This window comes from Cydia pomonella, chromosome 3 (assembly GCF_033807575.1).
Source record: "Cydia pomonella isolate Wapato2018A chromosome 3, ilCydPomo1, whole genome shotgun sequence".
NCBI classification, from domain to species: Eukaryota; Metazoa; Arthropoda; class Insecta; order Lepidoptera; family Tortricidae; genus Cydia; species Cydia pomonella.
Window position 1 is genome coordinate 818,886 of NC_084705.1, and position 18,987 is coordinate 837,872.

The 18,987-nt window shown below is 48.1% G+C and overlaps 1 protein-coding gene across 1 annotated transcript in view; it reads left to right on the forward strand.

Moving 5' to 3' along the window:
- The first annotated feature begins 3,239 nt into the window (after nucleotides 1–3,239).
- Nucleotides 3,240–18,987, forward strand: part of LOC133515725 (vesicular acetylcholine transporter) — a 79,466-nt gene continuing 63,718 nt past the window's right edge. The window contains exon 1 of the mRNA XM_061848287.1: nucleotides 3,240–3,341. The gene's annotated coding sequence lies outside the window, so the exon portion shown is untranslated. The remainder of the gene's footprint in view (nucleotides 3,342–18,987) is intronic.

Consider the following 18,987-nt stretch of genomic DNA (forward strand, 5'->3'; position numbering starts at 1 on the left):
ATGTAGATCAGGAACAAAGTTGGTCCAAGTATACTGCCTTGTGGCACACCAAAAGTTATTTGTCTAAGATTACTGACTTGTTCATTAACCCTGACACATTGTATGTTGACACAGGACCTAACTCTCACAATATATGAGAGTTAGGTCCTGGCATATTGTTGACAACCGGTGTTTTTTGCGTAGCTCTTCTAGTTGTTATAATTGTCTCGATAAGTTTAATTGCCTGTGAAAAGAAAAGTACAGTCAGAGATAAAAGCTAGTACCAAAAATGTTTTTTTTTGACAAAAAACTTACTTATTAGCTCACTTATGCGAATAACGATGTGGCCTTTGAAAATTATCTAGAATTGTGAAAAAAGAAAAAAATCAGACTGATCTTTCTTATTTCGATGTCGGTTTAAATAAGGACCTTTTCAAGAGTACGTCGGTCTATTTTTTTGTTTGATGAAGAGAGAATTAGCATTTTTCCAAGAAAACTGCTTAATTCCGGACACGTTCTTGCTCAGGTTCCATGCCATTACACTTTTCAAGTCTTTTTCCTGTTCCTTTTCGTTCGGGATCACTTTTTGACTTTAATTAACTTTACAAATATTAAATGACTCTTGAGGAAACCAAGGTTTAACTATTAATTAATTGTCCAAATTAAATTTTAATACATCTTTTATTTAATATAAACCTGTAGGTACTGTTAAAAACTCTTATGTAATAAAGAACTTAGTTCATAACTCGTACCTACGACGCAAGGGTCCCGGACTCCCGTGATTTTCGCCTTAAAAAAGATTATTCATTATTAAATTAATTAATCAAATTAAATAAGCCTTTAATCCACATATGAATCACTTGTAAACATAATTATTAAATAAATAAATATTAATATTATAAGGACAATCTTACACAAATAGATCTAGTACCGCAGAAGCCTTATTGTGCTTTAAGGCTTCTATTGTAAATACTTGACGACGATATAGATAATACATAGATATATATAAATACCCATATACTTACAAACAAAAAATGCATAACTCAGGCATAAATACTTATCTTTTCGTTTGCTTATTAAAGCCAAATGAGAATATTTTGAAAATAATATGTTTCGCTATATTTAATTTATTTACAGTTTTAAAAGACGTATAAGTAAGAAAATTATTCCATTTCTTTTTATTGTTAATTTATTTTAGGGCCACATTTATATACTTATCTAACCCCACTTAGCTGGCTACCTCACGTTCCCATTAATCTCACTTTCGTTGGATATTAGACGTTTTCCTCTTATATTACACCTTGGAAGGAATTAGATGCCTGATTAGCCGCTGACCCAGATCCGAATAAATCTGCCGACTCAAAACGGAGCCCCTTCTAGTTGGTATCTGTGGGTTTCGGGCAATCGAAGGCAAGTATAATGTGGAGGGAAAATGGGGGTTGTTTTATTACATGTAGTAAAGCGATTTAAAAGATTTTGCTTCGGACGCGGTGGGGTTTATAACTTTATATGTGTTTTAATTAAAACGCCGCTGCTTGCGATTTCGTTCGCGTACATTCAATGGACCCACTTTTTTATTATTTAGGAGCCAAAGGAGCAGATGGCTCCCTGGATGGTAAGCGATCACCGTTGCCCATGGACACTTGCAACACTAGAATGATTGCAAGTGCATCGCCGGCATTTGAGATGGGAGTACGATCTTTTCTTGAAGGTTCGAAGGCCGGGAATACTGCGGGCGACAGTTCATTCCACAGTTTAGTTGTGCGAGGCAGGATGTTTCTGGATAAACGCAGTTGATGACTGCCAACTATCTAAGTTTTTTTTTTTTTTATACTACGTCGGTGGCAAACAAGCATACGGCCCGCCTAATGGTAAGTGGTGGTGTTGTCGCTTCAGAATTCAATTTACAATAATCGTTTCAGTGGAGCTCTACGACAACATTTTGAAGAATATGTTTCTAATTTGAGGGTCCCACCATCAAGGTTTAGTGATTTTGGTTGTGAGTTATCTGTCATTATAATATATATAAATAAATATTATAGGACATTATTACACAGATTTACTACAATATTTACGTAATTTATAAAAAACTTAAATATATAGAAAATACCCATGGCTCAGGAACAAATATCCGTGCTCATCATACAAATAAATGACCTTAGTGGGATTTGAACCCAGGACCATCGGCTTCATAGGCAGGGCAGTATGAGGTCAGACAGGTTGTCTTTATAATTCAACTGTTTTATATATTTATTTATCATTGTGTATAAAAATTATACTTACGATTTAAACGTGCTTGTTGCTAGGCCTATTTGAATAAAGAATATATTGACTTTGACTGACTTTACTGCTTACTATAAATGATACATAGAAATTAAACATGATAGGTGCAATAACAAAACTTATAAACTATTATTAAAACTTAGGGCCTGTTTCACAATGGCTAAGTAAAGTGTATGTCATTTATAGTAAGTAGTATAATTTTTATACCAAATGATAAAATTATTCGTAAATATAACATAAAAATTGTGACCTTATATGATCTACAAGAATAGCCAAGGAATTTTTAAATGCAGAAATTAAAAGATTGCGCAAGGAGCTAAGAGGAAAGGTTCAGGCGAAGTATGTTTAATACAAGTTTCTTCTGTTTTCATATCTCGAAAATGTATTATTGCAATTCTTCGGGAACAATATGTTGCACTTCCAATATCAATTCAATTTAATATCATTGACAATTTTTTATACATAAAACACTACACATATACGGCCCGATTTTAACAAAAAGATATTTACGTCAAAAATTTCCTAAAGTTACGATATGGATTCGATATATCAGTGTCAAAAATCACGTTTTTGTTTGAAGAAACGTCACTTTTGACCCTGACATATCTAATTAATAACGCATCTTTAGCAAATGTTTGACGTTTCGTAAAGTTCAAATCAGGCCGTAAATCTACACAGATATTCATTGAAATTAAAATAGGGGTTTTTCAAGCAACACTATATGAAATTGAATAACATTCCTTAAATGAAAATGACTCAAATCCACTAACTTACAGAAATATAGACCGACTTTCGTTACATGAAAGAAATCTCACCACTTTTATAGGGTCAAATGTCGGCCAGTATCGACCCTAGGCCCATCTCCTATTTTTAGCTATCGACCCATCTTCCATACCTACTTGAAATTTTCAGGACCGCCCCATTGGCTGAAGCGGTATGACGTCACGGAAACGTATCGACCAATAGGGAGGCTGGGTTCTGCGCATGGCTTCTGGAGGCTTGCGAAGGCGATGGCGCTTGGAACCAGTCCGGGCCTGCCGCGTCCAGGTGTGCCAAGCTACCGCCATCACAATTTTAAGGTCAATAGTTTATCCGCCATTTTTGATTTTTGAAATTGGAACGGCTTACTTTTCAACCCGTTCCGAGTAGTGTTTTCCTTAGTGTAGTTTTAAGTGCTTAAATGTTAGTGTTTTTTTTAAAGAAAAGTTACGTAATTTTTACGTAAGGGTTATGTGATGTGTGAGGGAGATATGGGTGTGAGTGAGAGAGCAGTAGTGATTTTAGTGAAGGTCGTGAATGCGGTACATGGAGTGTATACAAAAGTGGTCGTTATATATATGCTATTAAGGTTAAAGTGTTACAGCCGATCGTTAAGTATTGACTCAATAATGGAGTAATTGGAATTTTGATTATTCATTGAACAATCATCAAAAGTTTTATTGGCCATTAAGAAACAAACAACACTAATTTCAACGGAAATATTTTAACTTAAATGATTCAAAACTAGCTTAAAAATATCTTATCAGTAATTTCCAACCCAAAAAAAGTTATTTAAAACCCATTCTTTTTTTCAGAAAAGTAGGAATAGGTACTTACTATTAAAAAAACGGTCGAATTGATAACCTTTTCACCTAATCAAAATAACATTTTAGACTTCACTGTCCATTTTTGATAATGCCAAGTAGAAAAAGGAAAACTAAGAAAAATTACACCCGACCAATTGGCATCTGTGAACCAAATTAGAACAACAAATGAAATATTATTATCCCGGTATAAGTAATATCAGGAAAAACTTATTTTTAACGTTCTCATGTAATATATTATAAAAAAAAAGAAAACATGAAGACATAAGGAACTTTGGACGCTGAAAAAGGATCCCCACTCAGCATAATGCCGTGGCAATCCGTCGCGCTGGTTTTCAATGAGGACCTTAAAACTATGAGTAGTTAGTCAAAGGGAAAAATAATAACCAAACCAAGATAGCTCTGTCTCAATTTAGCAGGGAATTAGGTGAAATTCCTGTGAGAGCTATATGACTTTACCGGGAGTTTTAAAAAAATATTCCTTCTTCTTCCTCGCATTGTCCCGGCATTTGCCACGGCTCATGGGAGCCTGGGGTCCGCTTGACAACTAATCCCAAGATTTGGCGTAGGCACTAGTTTTTACGAAAGCGACTGCCATCAGACCTTCCAACCTAGAGGATAAACTAGGCCTTGTTGGGATTAGTCCGGTTTCCTCACGATGTTTTCCTTCACCGAAAAGCGACTGGTAAATATCAAATGATATTTCGTACATAAGTTCCGAAAAACTCATTGGTACGAGCCGGGGTTTGAACCCGCGACCTCCGGATTGCAAGTCGCACGCTCTTACCGCTAGGCCACCAGCGCAGTTTAAAAAAAATATTGTGCTTAAATTAGCGACTGGTTAAGAAAAGTTAATCGCTGTCAGATTTGTGACGACAATGAAGCATGAAATCTTTATGGGAATAAAATTGTTGCCTTATTATACATCGTAATATCGCTTATAGTTTACCAAAACCAAGTTTTTTACTGACATTAATGCTGACAATTGACACTATTTTCTAAAAACTCCCTACCATGGTTCTTCCAGACTTTGTATATAACTAGCTTCTGTCCGCGATATCGTCTGCAAAAATGTCCTTTCCCGGGACTAAAACACACACCAAACTTCATATATTTAAATGTCAGTAGTTTCAGCATATAGAGGTAGCAGATAGACTGACAGACAGACTTATTTTGACATTTATGATTTCGTGATATTAGTATGTCAAATCAAGATCGAAAATATAGTTTACCTTCGGGTTTACGCATCGAAGTGGCGTAGCGGCGCGTAGCGCCCGTGGGCGCAGTCGCTACGAGAAACTGAAATCAAAATGGTTGCTCAACCAACGTGGTCAATGGTCAATCACCGTTGACTTTAAACTTATGATTATTTTGAATGAAAGTACTAAATACACAACAAATATAATTGAAGTGAAAATGTGACATCACTACCTTAATAGGTATTAAACGATAACAAAACGTGTATGAATAAAGTTAGAAAGATACGTAATTTAAAAAAAAACCGGGCAAGTGCGAGTCGGACTCGCGCACGAAGGGTTCCGTACCATTATTTATAAAAACGGCTAAAATCTTATGTTTGTTGTATGGGAGCCCCCCTTAAATACTATTTATTTTATTCTGTTTTTAGTATCTATATTATATAAAGCTGCAGCCCGAACATTAATTGACACGAATTGTTCTCCCGGAAAGAGGCGCGGGGGGGATTCGAGTTTGGTACGGTCGTACAGGGGGCGGTCCGGTGACCTCCGGAAAAATCCGACATTCGGTCTACCGGATCGGGACAGAAAAATGTTTGACGGCCCGGCTAAACGGTGGGAGATAGTGGGGGGGTGCTCGACCAAATGTCACAGAGGACCCTGGGCAGTTTCGGAGGCCGCCATTTTTTTTTCAAAATGGCGGATTCAAAATGGCGGCCGATTTTCAAGTCGGTCCCGGCGCGCTCAAATTTCGGTCACGGAATCTCGGGGCCCTCTAGATCGGTATGGAAAAAAAAAATTTGGAAAAAATCCAAGATGGCGGACACCATGGCCACTTTTATTTTGTATGGCAACTTTTAAACGGTGACAGATAGGTGGGGGGTGCTCGACCAAATGTCATAGAGGGCCCCGAGACGAATGGAATGGCATTTAAAAAAATTCAAAATGGCCGACTCAAAATGGCGCCGAAATTTCAAAACGGTCCGAGAGCGCCGAGAACCGGTATGTGGGTACATATGGGCCCCGGCATTCGAAAAAAAAATTTTTTTTTTTTTTTAGCTCGAACAAAAATTTGTATGGGATTTTTTTTCGAATCCCCCACATGCTAAACGGTGAGAGATAGGTCGGGGGAGCTCGACCAAATGTCATAGAGGGCTCCGAGTGGAATCTGAATAAGAAAAAAAAAATTCAAAATGGCCGACTTTTTTTTTTTCTAAAACTTCAAAAAGGTCCGAGCGCTCTGAAGTTTTGGTCGCGGTATCTCGGAGCCCCAATGACTCCTATGGAAAAAAAAAATTTTGAAAAAAATCCATGATGGCGGAAAAATGGCCAGTTTACTTTTGTATGGCAACTCTCAAACGGTGCGTGATAGGTGGGGGGTGCTCGACCAAATGTCATAGAGGGCCCCGAGACAAATAAAACTGCATCAAAAAAAAATTCAAAATGGCCGACTTTTTTTTTTTCTTTTTTTAATGTTGGTCCGAGCGCGCTGAGATTTTGCATGCGGCCGAGTCTGGAGGCCAAGATTACCATATGAAAAAAAGTTTTTTGGAAAAATCCAAAATGGCGGCGGACAGGGGCAAAGTCAAATTTTCAAGTAGGTTAAGCGAGCCCGAAGGGCGAGCTTCAGGCTGGGAGGCCGAAGGCCGACCCCGCGGAGGGCCGCCAGGCCCGGAGCTTCACCCGGAGTGGCCAAGCGTGTCCCACTCCCAGTAATTTTGGGCGAGGCCGAAGGCCGAGCTGCGGGCGTGAGGAACAAAGCGAAATCCTATATAAAAACTGTGTTAAGCGAGCCCGAAGGGCGAGCTTCAGGCTGGGAGGCCGAAGGCCGACCCCGGCGGAGGGCCGAAGGCCCGGAGCCTTCACCCCGACCCCCAAGCGTGCAACCCCCAGTAATTTAAAGCGAGGCCGAAGGCCGAGCTGCGTGCACAAGGTGCTCCCAAGCGTTCTACCAAGTCAACTGTCTTGATAAGCGGAGCCGGCGGGCCGACGGCCCGACGGCGACGCGTCGAGGCTAGCGAAGGCCGAAGGCCGAGCTCCGCGTAGGGCCGAAGGCCCGAAGCGTCACCTGAGAGGGGGAAGTTGGAGCTTAAACACGACCCAATAGGAAAAGTGTCTTAGACAAGCGAAACGGCGGGCCGAAGGCCCGACGTGAGCTTGTCAAGACACTTTTACTATTGGGTCGTGTTTAAGCTCCAACTTTCCGCACTACTCCCGAAGCGAAACCAACCCTCCCCGAGTATCTTAATAAGCGAAGCGGCGGGCCGAAGGCCCGATGCTGAGCTTCGAAACTCAGCGAAGGCCGAAGGCCGAGCTCCGCGTAGGGCCGAAGGCCCGGAGCGTCCCATTGGATCGCCCAAGCACGCGAGGCCGAAGGCCGAGCTGCGAGAGTGCGGCCCAAAGCGAAAGTACAACCGCATTACCTTTCCCCTTTGGAAAACAAATATTCTTTATATTAATAACAACAAAAGACGGGAAAAGTGATAAAGCGAATCGGTAACAAGTCAACTGTCTTAATAAGCGGAGCCGGCGGGCCAAAGGCCCGACGGCGAAGCGTCGAGGCTAGCGAAGGCCGAAGGCCGAGCTCCGCGTAGGGCCGAAGGCCCGAAGCGTCCCCTTCGAGGCTCGCCAGCGGGGAAGTTGGAGCTTAAACACGACCCAATAGTAAAAGTGTCTTAGACAAGCGAAACGGCTGAGCTTGTCAAGACACTTTTACTATTGGGTCGTGTTTAAGCTCCAACTTCACTTCAACCCCCAAAGTAACTATATTGCGAAGGCCGAAGGCCGAGCTCCGCGTAGGGCCGAAGGCCCGGAGCGTCCCATTGGATCACCCAAGCACGCGAGGCCGAAGGCCGAGCTGCGAGAGTGCGTGCTCGCACGCGGACCATTCTTTGTAAGCATAAGTACAACTGCTTTACCTTTTCCCTTTGGAAAACAAACTTTTTCATTAAAACAACGGCAACAACAACAAACACTACAACAACAACACATTAACAACAACATTAATAACAACATACGCGAGGCCGACTGCATGCTCGCACGCGCAGCAAAAGTACAACTGCACCACTTCTTTCCTTTGGAAAACACACTTTTTCACTCAAACAACGGCACCTACAACAATAACTCATCATCAACAACATCAACAACAGCACCAACTACAAAAACAACAATACTAACAACAGCACCATGCACACCGCGGGGCCCCCGGGCCCCGCGCACCAAGCAAAACTCTAACTGCTTTACCTTTTCCCTTTGGAAAACAAACTTTACACCTCTACTCTAAACCTACAACAACAACTCATCAACAACAACACTAACAGCAGCACCAACTACAAAAACAACAATACCAACTACAGCACCATGCACACCGCGGGGCCCACGGGCCCCGCGCACCAAGCAAAATCTAGTTAATAATATATATAGCTGCATCCCCACTCATTTCTAATAGAGATGTTTTATTTGGAGACTGTAGGGTTTAGGTGGAAAAAAAAAATTGATTCGTATAGAGCTCGGAATTTGTAGGTCCAGAAAAATATGGATTTTTCGATCTGATGGAAGACCAAAAACCTGCACAAGAGCCCGGCTAAACGGTAAGACTTAGTGGGGGGGTGCTCGACCAAATGTCATAGAGGACCCTGGGCAGTTTCTAGAGCCGCCATTTTTTTTTCAAAATGGCGGATTCAAAATGGCGGCCGATTTTCAAAATGGTCCTAGCGCGCTGAAATTTTGGTCACGGAATCTCGGGCCCCTCTAGGTTCGTATGAAAAAAAAAAATTTTGGAAAAATCCAAGATGGCGGAAAAAATGGCCACTTTAGTTTTGTATGGCAACTCTGAAACGGTGCGCGATAGGTGGGGGGTGCTCGACCAAATGTCATAGAGGGCCCCGAGAGAAAAAAAACTGCATCAAAAAATTTTCAAAATGGCCGACTTTTTTTTTTTTTTTTTTTCAAGTTGGTCCGAGCGCGCTGAGATTTGGCATGCGGCGAGCCTGGGGGCCCGAGATTACCATGTGAAAAAAATTTTTTGGAAAAATCCAAAATGGCGGCGGACAGGTGCAAATAAAATTTTCGAGTAGGTTAAGCGAGCCCGAAGGGCGAGCTTCAGGCCGGGAGGCCGAAGGCCGACCCCGCGACGGGCCGACAGGCCCGGAGCTTCACTCCGAGTGGCCGGGCGCGCCCCACCCCCAGTAATTTTGAGCGAGGCCGAAGGCCGAGCTGCAGGAGTGAGGAACTAAGCGAAAACCTATATAAAATCTGTGTTAAGCGAGCCCGAAGGGCGAGCTTCAGGCCGGGAGGCCGAAGGCCGACCCCGGCGGAGGGCCGAAGGCCCGGAGCCTTCACCCCGACCCCCAAGCGTGCAACCCCCAGTAACTAAAAGCGAGGCCGAAGGCCGAGCTGCGTGCATAAGGTGCTCCCAAACGTTATACCAAGTAAACTGTCTTGATAAGCGGCGCGGGGGGGCCCACGGCCCGACGGCGACGCGTCGAGGCTAGCGAAGGCCGAAGGCCGAGCTCCGCGTAGGGCCGAAGGCCCGAAGCGTCACCTGAGAGGGGGAAGTTGGAGCTTAAACACGACCCAATAGGAAAAGTGTCTTAGACAAGCGAAACGGCGGGCCGAAGGCCGAAGGCCGTAGGCCCGACGTGAGCTTGTCAAGACACTTTTACTATTGGGTCGTGTTTAAGCTCCAACTTCCCGCACTACTCCCGAAGCGAAACCAACCCTCCCCGAGTGTCTTAATAAGCGAAGCGGCGGGCCGAAGGCCCGACGCTGAGCTTCGAAACCCAGCGAAGGCCGAAGGCCGAGCTCCGCGTAGGGCCGAAGGCCCGGAGCGTCCCATTGGATCGCCCAAGCACGCGAGGCCGAAGGCCGAGCTGCGAGAGTGCGGCCCAAAGCAGAACCGCATTACCTTTCCCCTTTGGAAAACAAATATTCTTTATATTAATAACAACAAAAATAACGGGAAAAGTGATAAAGCGAACCTGGCAACAAGTTAACTGTCTTAATAAGCGAAGCGGCGGGCCGAAGGCCCGACGCTGAGCTTCGAAACCCAGCGAAGGCCGAAGGCCGAGCTCCGCGTAGGGCCGAAGGCACGGAGCGTCCCATTGGACCGCCCAAGCACGCGAGGCCGAAGGCCGAGCTGTGAGAGTGCGGCCCAAAGCGGAAGTATAACCGCATTATTTTTCCCCTTTGGAAAACAAATATTCTTTATACTAAAAATAACGGGAAAAGTGCATTTATAGAGCGAACCAATTACAAGTTAACTGTCTTAATAAGCGAAGCGGCGGGCCGAAGGCCCGACGCTGAGCTTCGAAACCTAGCGAAGGCCGAAGGCCGAGCTCCGCGTAGGGCCGAAGGCACGGAGCGTCCCATTGGAACGCCCAAGCACGCGAGGCCGAAGGCCGAGCTGCGAGAGTGCGGCCCAAAGCGGAAGTACAACCGCATTAACTTTCCCCTTTGGAAAAGAAATCTTCTTTATATTAATAACAACAAAAATAACGGGAAAAGTTATAAAACGGATCGGCAACAAGTCAACTGTCTTAATAAGCGGAGCCGGCGGGCCGAAGGCCCGACGGCGAAGCGTCGAGGCTAGCGAAGGCCGAAGGCCGAGCTCCGCGTAGGGCCGAAGGCCCGAAGCGTCCCCTTCGAGGCTCGCCAGCGGGGAAGTTGGAGCTTAAACACGACCCAATAGTAAAAGTGTCTTAGACAAGCGAAACGGCGGGCCGGAGGCCGAAGGCCGTAGGCCCGACGTGAGCTTGTCAAGACACTTTTACTATTGGGTCGTGTTTAAGCTCCAACTTCCCTTCAACCCCCAAAGTAACTATATTGCGAAGGCCGAAGGCCGAGCTCCGCGTAGGGCCGAAGGCCCGGAGCGTCCCATTGGATCGCCCAGGCACGCGAGGCCGAAGGCCGAGCTGCGGGAGTGCGTGCTCGCACGCGGACCATTCCTTGCAAGCGAAAGTACAACTGCTTTACCTTTTCCCTTTGGAAAACACAAACTTTTACACCTGAACAACAGCAACAACAACAAACACTACAACAACAACATAAACAACAGTACCACGCACACCAGTACCAAGCAAAACTCTAACTGCTTTACCTTTTCCCTTTGGAAAACAAACTTTTACACCTAAACAACAGCACCAACTACAACAACTCATTAACAACAACATAAACAGGGCTTGATGTTGTTGTTAATGAGTTGTTGTAGTTGGTGCTTTTGTTTTTGCTGTTGTTTAGGTGTAAAAGTTTGTTTTCCAAAGGGAAAAGGTAAAGCAGTTGTACTTTTGCTTGCAAGGAATGGTCCGCGTGCGAGCACGCACTCCCGCAGCTCGGCCTTCGGCCTCGCGTGCTTGGGCGATCGAATGGGACGCTCCGGGCCTTCGGCCCTACGCGGAGCTCGGCCTTCGGCCTTCGCAATATAGTTACTTTGGGGGTTGAAGGGAAGTTGGAGCTTAAACACGACCCAATAGTAAAAGTGTCTTGACAAGCTCACGTCGGGCCTACGGCCTTCGGCCTCCGGCCCGCCGTTTCGCTTGTCTAAGACACTTTTACTATTGGGTCGTGTTTAAGCTCCAACTTCCCCGCTGACGAGCCTCGAAGGGGACGCTTCGGGCCTTCGGCCCTACGCGGAGCTCGGCCTTCGGCCTTCGCTAGCCTCGACGCTTCGCCGTCGGGCCTTCGGCCCGCCGGCTCCGCTTATTAAGACAGTTGACTTGTTGCCGGTTCGCTTTATAACTTTTCCCGTTATTTTTGTTGTTATTAATATAAAGAAGATTTCTTTTCCAAAGGGGAAAGTTAATGCGGTTGTACTTCCGCTTTGGGCCGCACTCTCGCAGCTCGGCCTTCGGCCTCGCGTGCTTGGGCGTTCCAATGGGACGCTCCGTGCCTTCGGCCCTACGCGGAGCTCGGCCTTCGGCCTTCGCTGGGTTTCGAAGCTCAGCGTCGGGCCTTCGGCCCGCCGGTTCGCTTATTAAGACAGTTAACTTGTAATTGGTTCGCTCTACAAATGCACTTTTCCCGTTATTTTTAGTATAAAGAATATTTGTTTTCCAAAGGGGAAAAGTAATGCGGTTGTACTTCCGCTTTGGGCCGCACTCTCGCAGCTCGGCCTTCGGCCTCGCGTGCTTGGGCAATCCAATGGGACGCTCCGGGCCTTCGGCCCTACGCGGAGCTCGGCCTTCGGCCTTCGCTGGGTTTCGAAGCTCAGCGTCCGGCCTTCGGCCCGCCGCTTCGCTTATTAAGACAGTTAACTTGTTGTCGGTTCGCTTTATCACTTTTCCCGTTATTTTTGTTGTTATTAATATAAAGAAGATTTGTTTTCCAAAGGGGAAAGTTAATGCGGTTGTACTTCCGCTTTGGGCCGCACTCTCGCAGCTCGGCCTTCGGCCTCGCGTGCTTGGGCGTTCCAATGGGACGCTCCGTGCCTTCGGCCCTACGCGGAGCTCGGCCTTCGGCCTTCGCTGGGTTTCGAAGCTCAGCGTCGGGCCTTCGGCCCGCCGCTTCGCTTATTAAGACAGTTAACTTGTAATTGGTTCGCTCTATAAATGCACTTTTCCCGTTATTTATAGTATAAAGAATATTTGTTTTCCAAAGGGGAAAAGTAATGCGGTTGTACTTCCGCTTTGGGCCGCACTCTCGCAGCTCGGCCTTCGGCCTCGCGTGCTTGGGCGATCTAAAGGGACGCTCCGGGCCTTCGGCCCTACGCGGAGCTCGGCCTACGGCCTTCGCTGGGTTTCGAAGCTCAGCGTCGGGCCTTCGGCCCGCCGCTTCGCTTATTAAGACACTCGGGGAGGGTTGGTTTCGCTTCGGGAGTAGTGCGGGAAGTTGGAGCTTAAACACGACCCAATAGTAAAAGTGTCTTGACAAGCTCACGTCGGGCCTACGGCCTTCGGCCTTCGGCCCGCCGTTTCGCTTGTCTAAGACACTTTTCCTATTGGGTCGTGTTTAAGCTCCAACTTCCCCCTCTCAGGTGACGCTTCGGGCCTTCGGCCCTACGCGGAGCTCGGCCTTCGGCCTTCGCTAGCCTCGACGCGTCGCCGTCGGGCCGTCGGCCCGCCGGCTCCGCTTATCAAGACAGTTTACTTATTGGAACGCTTGGGAGCACCGTACGCACGCAGCTCGGCCTTCGGCCTCGCTTTTAGTTACTGGGGGTTGTGCGCTTGGGGGTCGGGGTGAAGGCTCCGGGCCTTCGGCCCTCCGCCGGGGTCGGCCTTCGGCCTCCCAGCCTGAAGCTCGCCCTTCGGGCTCGCTTAAGACAGTTTTTATATAGGATTTCGCTTTGTTCCTCACTCCCGCAGCTCGGCCTTCGGCCTCGCTCAAAATTACTGGGGGTAGGGCGCGCCTGGCCACTCGGGGTGAAGCTCCGGGCCTGTCGGCCCGTCGCGGGGTCGGCCTTCGGCCTCCCGGCCTGAAGCTCGCCCTTCGGGCTCGCTTAACCTACTCGATAATTTGATTTGCCCCTGTCCGCCGCCATTTTGGATTTTTCCAAAAAATTTTTTTCACATGGTAATCTCGGACCCCCAGGCTCGCCGCATGCCAAATCTCAGCGCGCTCGGACCAACTTGAAAAAAAAAAAAACAAAAAGTCGGCCATTTTGAAAATTTTTTGATGCAGTTTTTTTTCTCTCGGGGCCCTCTATGACATTTGGTCGAGCACCCCCCACCTATCGCGCACCGTTTCAGAGTTGCCATACAAAACTAAAGTGGCCATTTTTTCCGCCATCTTGGATTTTTTCCAAATTTTTTTTTTTCATAGGCATCTAGAGGGGCCCGAGATTCCGTGACCAAAATTTCAGCGCGCTAGGACCGTTTTGAAAATTGTCCGCCATTTTGAATCCGCCATTTTGAAAAAAAAATGGCGGCTTCCAAAACTGCCCAGGGTCCTCTATGACATTTGGTCGAGCACCCCCCCACTATCTCTCACCGTTTAGCCGGGCCGTCAAACATTTTTTGATCCAGGAGTCACATCCAAAAATCCATATTTTTCCCATACGTCTCCCGATTCCCTCTATACATGGCCAAAAAATCACCCCGATCCGCTCAGCCGTTTTCCAGAAATAGGGAGAGGTTAGAAATGAGTCGGGATGCAGCTATATATATATATTTACTAGAGTTTTGCTTGGTGCGCGGGGCCCGAGGGCCCCGCGGTGTGCGTGGTGCTGTTGTTTGGTTGTTTGTCATGTTGTTTATGTTGTTGTTAATGAGTTGTTGTAGTTGGTGCTGTTGTTTTTGCTGTTGTTTAGGTGTAAAAGTTTGTGTTTTCCAAAGGGAAAAGGTAAAGCAGTTGTACTTTTGCTTGCAAGGAATGGTCCGCGTGCGAGCACGCACTCCCGCAGCTCGGCCTTCGGCCTCGCGTGCTTGGGCGATCCAATGGGACGCTCCGGGCCTTCGGCCCTACGCGGAGCTCGGCCTTCGGCCTTCGCAATATAGTTACTTTGGGGGTTGAAGGGAAGTTGGAGCTTAAACACGACCCAATAGTAAAAGTGTCTTGACAAGCTCACGTCGGGCCTACGGCCTTCGGCCTCCGGCCCGCCGTTTCGCTTGTCTAAGACACTTTTACTATTGGGTCGTGTTTAAGCTCCAACTTCCCCGCTGGCGAGCCTCGAAGGGGACGCTTCGGGCCTTCGGCCCTACGCGGAGCTCGGCCTTCGGCCTTCGCTAGCCTCGACGCTTCGCCGTCGGGCCTTCGGCCCGCCGGCTCCGCTTATTAAGACAGTTGACTTGTTGCCGGTTCGCTTTATAACTTTTCCCGTTATTTTTGTTGTTAATAATATAAAGAAGATTTATTTTCCAAAGGGGAAAGTTAATGCGGTTGTACTTCCGCTTTGGGCCGCACTCTCGCAGCTCGGCCTTCGGCCTCGCGTGCTTGGGCGTTCCAATGGGACGCTCCGTGCCTTCGGCCCTACGCGGAGCTCGGCCTTCGGCCTTCGCTGGGTTTCGAAGCTCAGCGTCGGGCCTTCGGCCCGCCGCTTCGCTTATTAAGACAGTTAACTTGTAATTGGTTCGCTCTATAAATGCACTTTTCCCGTTATTTTTAGTATAAAGAATATTTGTTTTCCAAAGGAGAAAAGTAATGCGGTTGTACTTCCGCTTTAGGCCGCACTCTCGCAGCTCGGCCTTCGGCCTCGCGTGCTTGGGCAATCTAATGGGACGCTCCGTGCCTTCGGCCCTACGCGGAGCTCGGCCTTCGGCCTTCGCTGGGTTTCGAAGCTCAGCGTCGGGCCTTCGGCCCGCCGCTTCGCTTATTAAGACAGTTAACTTGTTGTCGGTTCGCTTTATCACTTTTCCCGTTATTTTTGTTGTTATTAATATAAAGATTATTTGTTTTCCAAAGGGGAAAAGTGATGCGATTGTACTTCCGCTTTGGGCCGCACTCTCGCAGCTCGGCCTTCGGCCTCGCGTGCTTGGGTGATCCAATGGGACGCTCCGGGCCTTCGGCCCTACGCGGAGCTCGGCCTTCGGCCTTCGCTGGGTTTCGAAGCTCAGCGTCGGGCCTTCGGCCCGCCGCTTCGCTTATTAAGACACTCGGGGAGGGTTGGTTTCGCTTCGGGAGTAGTGCGGGAAGTTGGAGCTTAAACACGACCCAATAGTAAAAGTGTCTTGACAAGCTCACGTCGGGCCTACGGCCTTCGGCCTTCGGCCCGCCGTTTCGCTTGTCTAAGACACTTTTCCTATTGGGTCGTGTTTAAGCTCCAACTTCCCCCTCTCAGGTAACGCTTCGGGCCTTCGGCCCTACGCGGAGCTCGGCCTTCGGCCTTCGCTAGCCTCGACGCGTCGCCGTCGGGCCTTCGGCCCGCCGGCTCCGCTTATCAAGACAGTTGACTTGGTATAACGCTTGGGAGCAACTTATGCACGCAGCTCGGCCTTCGGCCTCGCTTTTAGTTACTGGGGGTTGCACGCTTGGGGGTCGGGGTGAAGGCTCCGGGCCTTCGGCCCTCCGCCGGGGTCGGCCTTCGGCCTCCCAGCCTGAAGCTCGCCCTTCGGGCTCGCTTAAGACAGTTTTTATATAGGTTTTCGCTTTGTTCCTCACTTCCGCAGCTCGGCCTTCGGCCTCGCTCAAAATTACTGGGGGTGGGGCGCGCCTGGCCACTCGGGGTGAAGCTCCGGGCCTGTCGGCCCGTCGCGGGGTCGGCCTTCGGCCTCCCGGCCTGAAGCTCGCCCTTCGGGCTCGCTTAACCTACTCGAAAATTTGATTTGCCCCTGTCCGCCGCCATTTTGGATTTTTCCAAAAATTTTTTTTCACATGGTAATCTCGGGCTCCCAGGCTCGCCGCATGCCAAATCTCAGCGCGCTCGGACCAACTTGAAAAAAAAAAAAAAAAAAAGTCGGCCATTTTGAAAAAATTTTGATGCAGTTTTTTTTCTTTCGGGGCCCTCTATGACATTTGGTCGAGCACCCCCCACCTATCGCGCACCGTTTCAGAGTTGCCATACAAAACTAAAGTGGCCATTTTTTCCGCCATCTTGGATTTTTCCAAAAATTTTTTTTTTCATACGAATCTAGAGGGCCCCGAGATTCCGTGACCAAAATTTCAGCGCGCTAGGACCGTTTTGAAAATCGTCCGCCATTTTGAATCCGCCATTTTGAAAAAAAAATGGCGGCTCTAGAAACTGCCCAGGGTCCTCTATGACATTTGGTCGAGCACCCCCCCACTAAGTCTTACCGTTTAGCCGGGCTCTTATGCAGGTTTTTGGTCTTCCATCAGATCGAAAAATCCATATTTTTCTGGACCTACAAATTCCGAGCTCTATACGAATCAATTTTTTTTTTCCACCTAAACCCTACAGTCTCCAAATAAAACATCTCTATTAGAAATGAGTGGGGATGCAGCTATATATATTAATACTAGATTTTGCTTGGTGCGCGGGGCCCGTGGGCCCCGCGGTGTGCATGGTGCTGTAGTTGGTATTTTTGTTTTTGTAGTTGGTGCTGTTGTTGATGTTGTTGTTGATGAGTTGTTGTTGTAGGTGCCGTTGTTTGAGTGAAAAAGTTTGTTTTCCAAAGGGAAGAAGTGTTGCAGTTGTACTTTTGTTGCGCGTGCGAGCATGCACTCGGCCTTGCGTATGTTGTTATTAATATTGTTGTTTATGTGTTGTTGTTGTAGGGAAAAGGTAAAGAAGTTGTACTTTTGCTTGCAAGGAATGGTCCGCGTGCGAGCACGCACTCCCGCAGCTCGGCCTTCGGCCTCGCGTGCTTGGGCGATCCAATGGGACGCTCCGGGCCTTCGGCCCTACGCGGAGCTCGGCCTTCGGCCTTCGCAATATAGTTACTTTGGGGGTTGAAGGGAAGTTGGAGCGTAAACACGACCCAATAGTAAAAGTGTCTTGACAAGCTCACGTCGGGCCTACGGCCTTCGGCCTCCGGCCCGCCGTTTCGCTTGTCTAAGACACTTTTACTATTGGGTCGTGTTTAAGCTCCAACTTCCCCGCTGGCGAACTTCGAAGGGGACGCTTCGGGCCTTCGGCCCTACGCGGAGCTCGGCCTTCGGCCTTCGCTAGCCTCGACGCTTCGCCGTCGGGCCTTCGGCCCGCCGGCTCCGCTTATTAAGACAGTTGACTTGTTGCCGGTTCGCTTTATAACTTTTCCCGTTATTTTTGTTGTTATTAATATAAAGAAGATTTGTTTTCCAAAGGGGAAAGTTAATGCGGTTGTACTTCCGCTTTGGGCCGCACTCTCGCAGCTCGGCCTTCGGCCTCGCGTGCTTGGGCGATCCAATGGGACGCTCCGTGCCTTCGGCCCTACGCGGAGCTCGGCCTTCGGCCTTCGCTGGGTTTCGAAGCTCAGCGTCGGGCCTTCGGCCCGCCGCTTCGCTTATTAAAACAGTTAACTTGTAACCGGTTCGCTCTATAAATGCATTTTTCCCGTTATTTTTAGTATAAAGAATATTTGTTTTCCAAAGGTGAAATGTAATGCGGTTGTACTTCCGCTTTGGGCCGCACTCTCGCAGCTCGGCCTTCGGCCTCGCGTGCTTGGCCGAACCAGTGGGACGCTCCGGGCCTTCGGCCCTACGCGGAGCTCGGCCTTCGGCCTTCGCTGGGTTTCGAAGCTCAGCGTCGGGCCTTCGGCCCGCCGCTTCGCTTATTAAGACACTCGGGGAGGGTTGGTTTCGCTTCGGGATTAGTGCGGGAAGTTGGAGCTTAAACACGACCCAATAGTAAAAGTGTCTTGACAAGCTCACGTCGGGCCTACGGCCTTTGGCCTTCGGCCCGCCGTTTCGCTTGCCTAAGACACTTTTCCTATTGGGTCGTGTTTAAGCTCCAACTTCCCCCTCTCAGGTGACGCTTCGGGCCTTCGGCCCTACGCGGAGCTCGGCCTTCGGCCTTCGCTGGCCTCGACGCGTCGCCGTCGGGCCTTCGGCCCGCCGGCTCCGCTTATCAAGACAGTCGACTTGGTAGAACGCTTGGGAGCACCGTACGCACGCAGCTCGGCCTTCGGCCTCGCTTTTAGTTACTGGGGGTTGCACGCTTGGGGGTCGGGGTGAAGGCTCCGGGCCTTCGGCCCTCCGCCGGGGTCGGCCTTCGGCCTCCCAGCCTGAAGCTCGCCCTTCGGGCTCGCTTAACCTACTTGGAAATTTTACTTTGCCCCTGTCCACCGCCATTTTGGATTTTTCCAAAAAACTTTTTTTCATATGGTAATCTTGGCCCCCCAGGCTCGCCGCATGCAAAATCTCAGCGCGCTCGGACCAACATTAAAAAAAGAAAAAAAAAAAAGTCGGCCATTTTGAATTTTTTTTTGATGCAGTTTTATTTGTCTTGGGGCCCTCTATGACATTTGGTCGAGCACCCCCCACCTATCACGCACCGTTTGAGAGTTGCCATACAAAAGTAAACTGGCCATTTTTCCGCCATCTTGGATTTTTTCCAAAAATTTTTTTTTCCGTACGAGTCATTGGGGCTCCGAGATACCGCGACCAAAATTTCAGAGCGCTCGGACCTTTTTGAAGTTTTA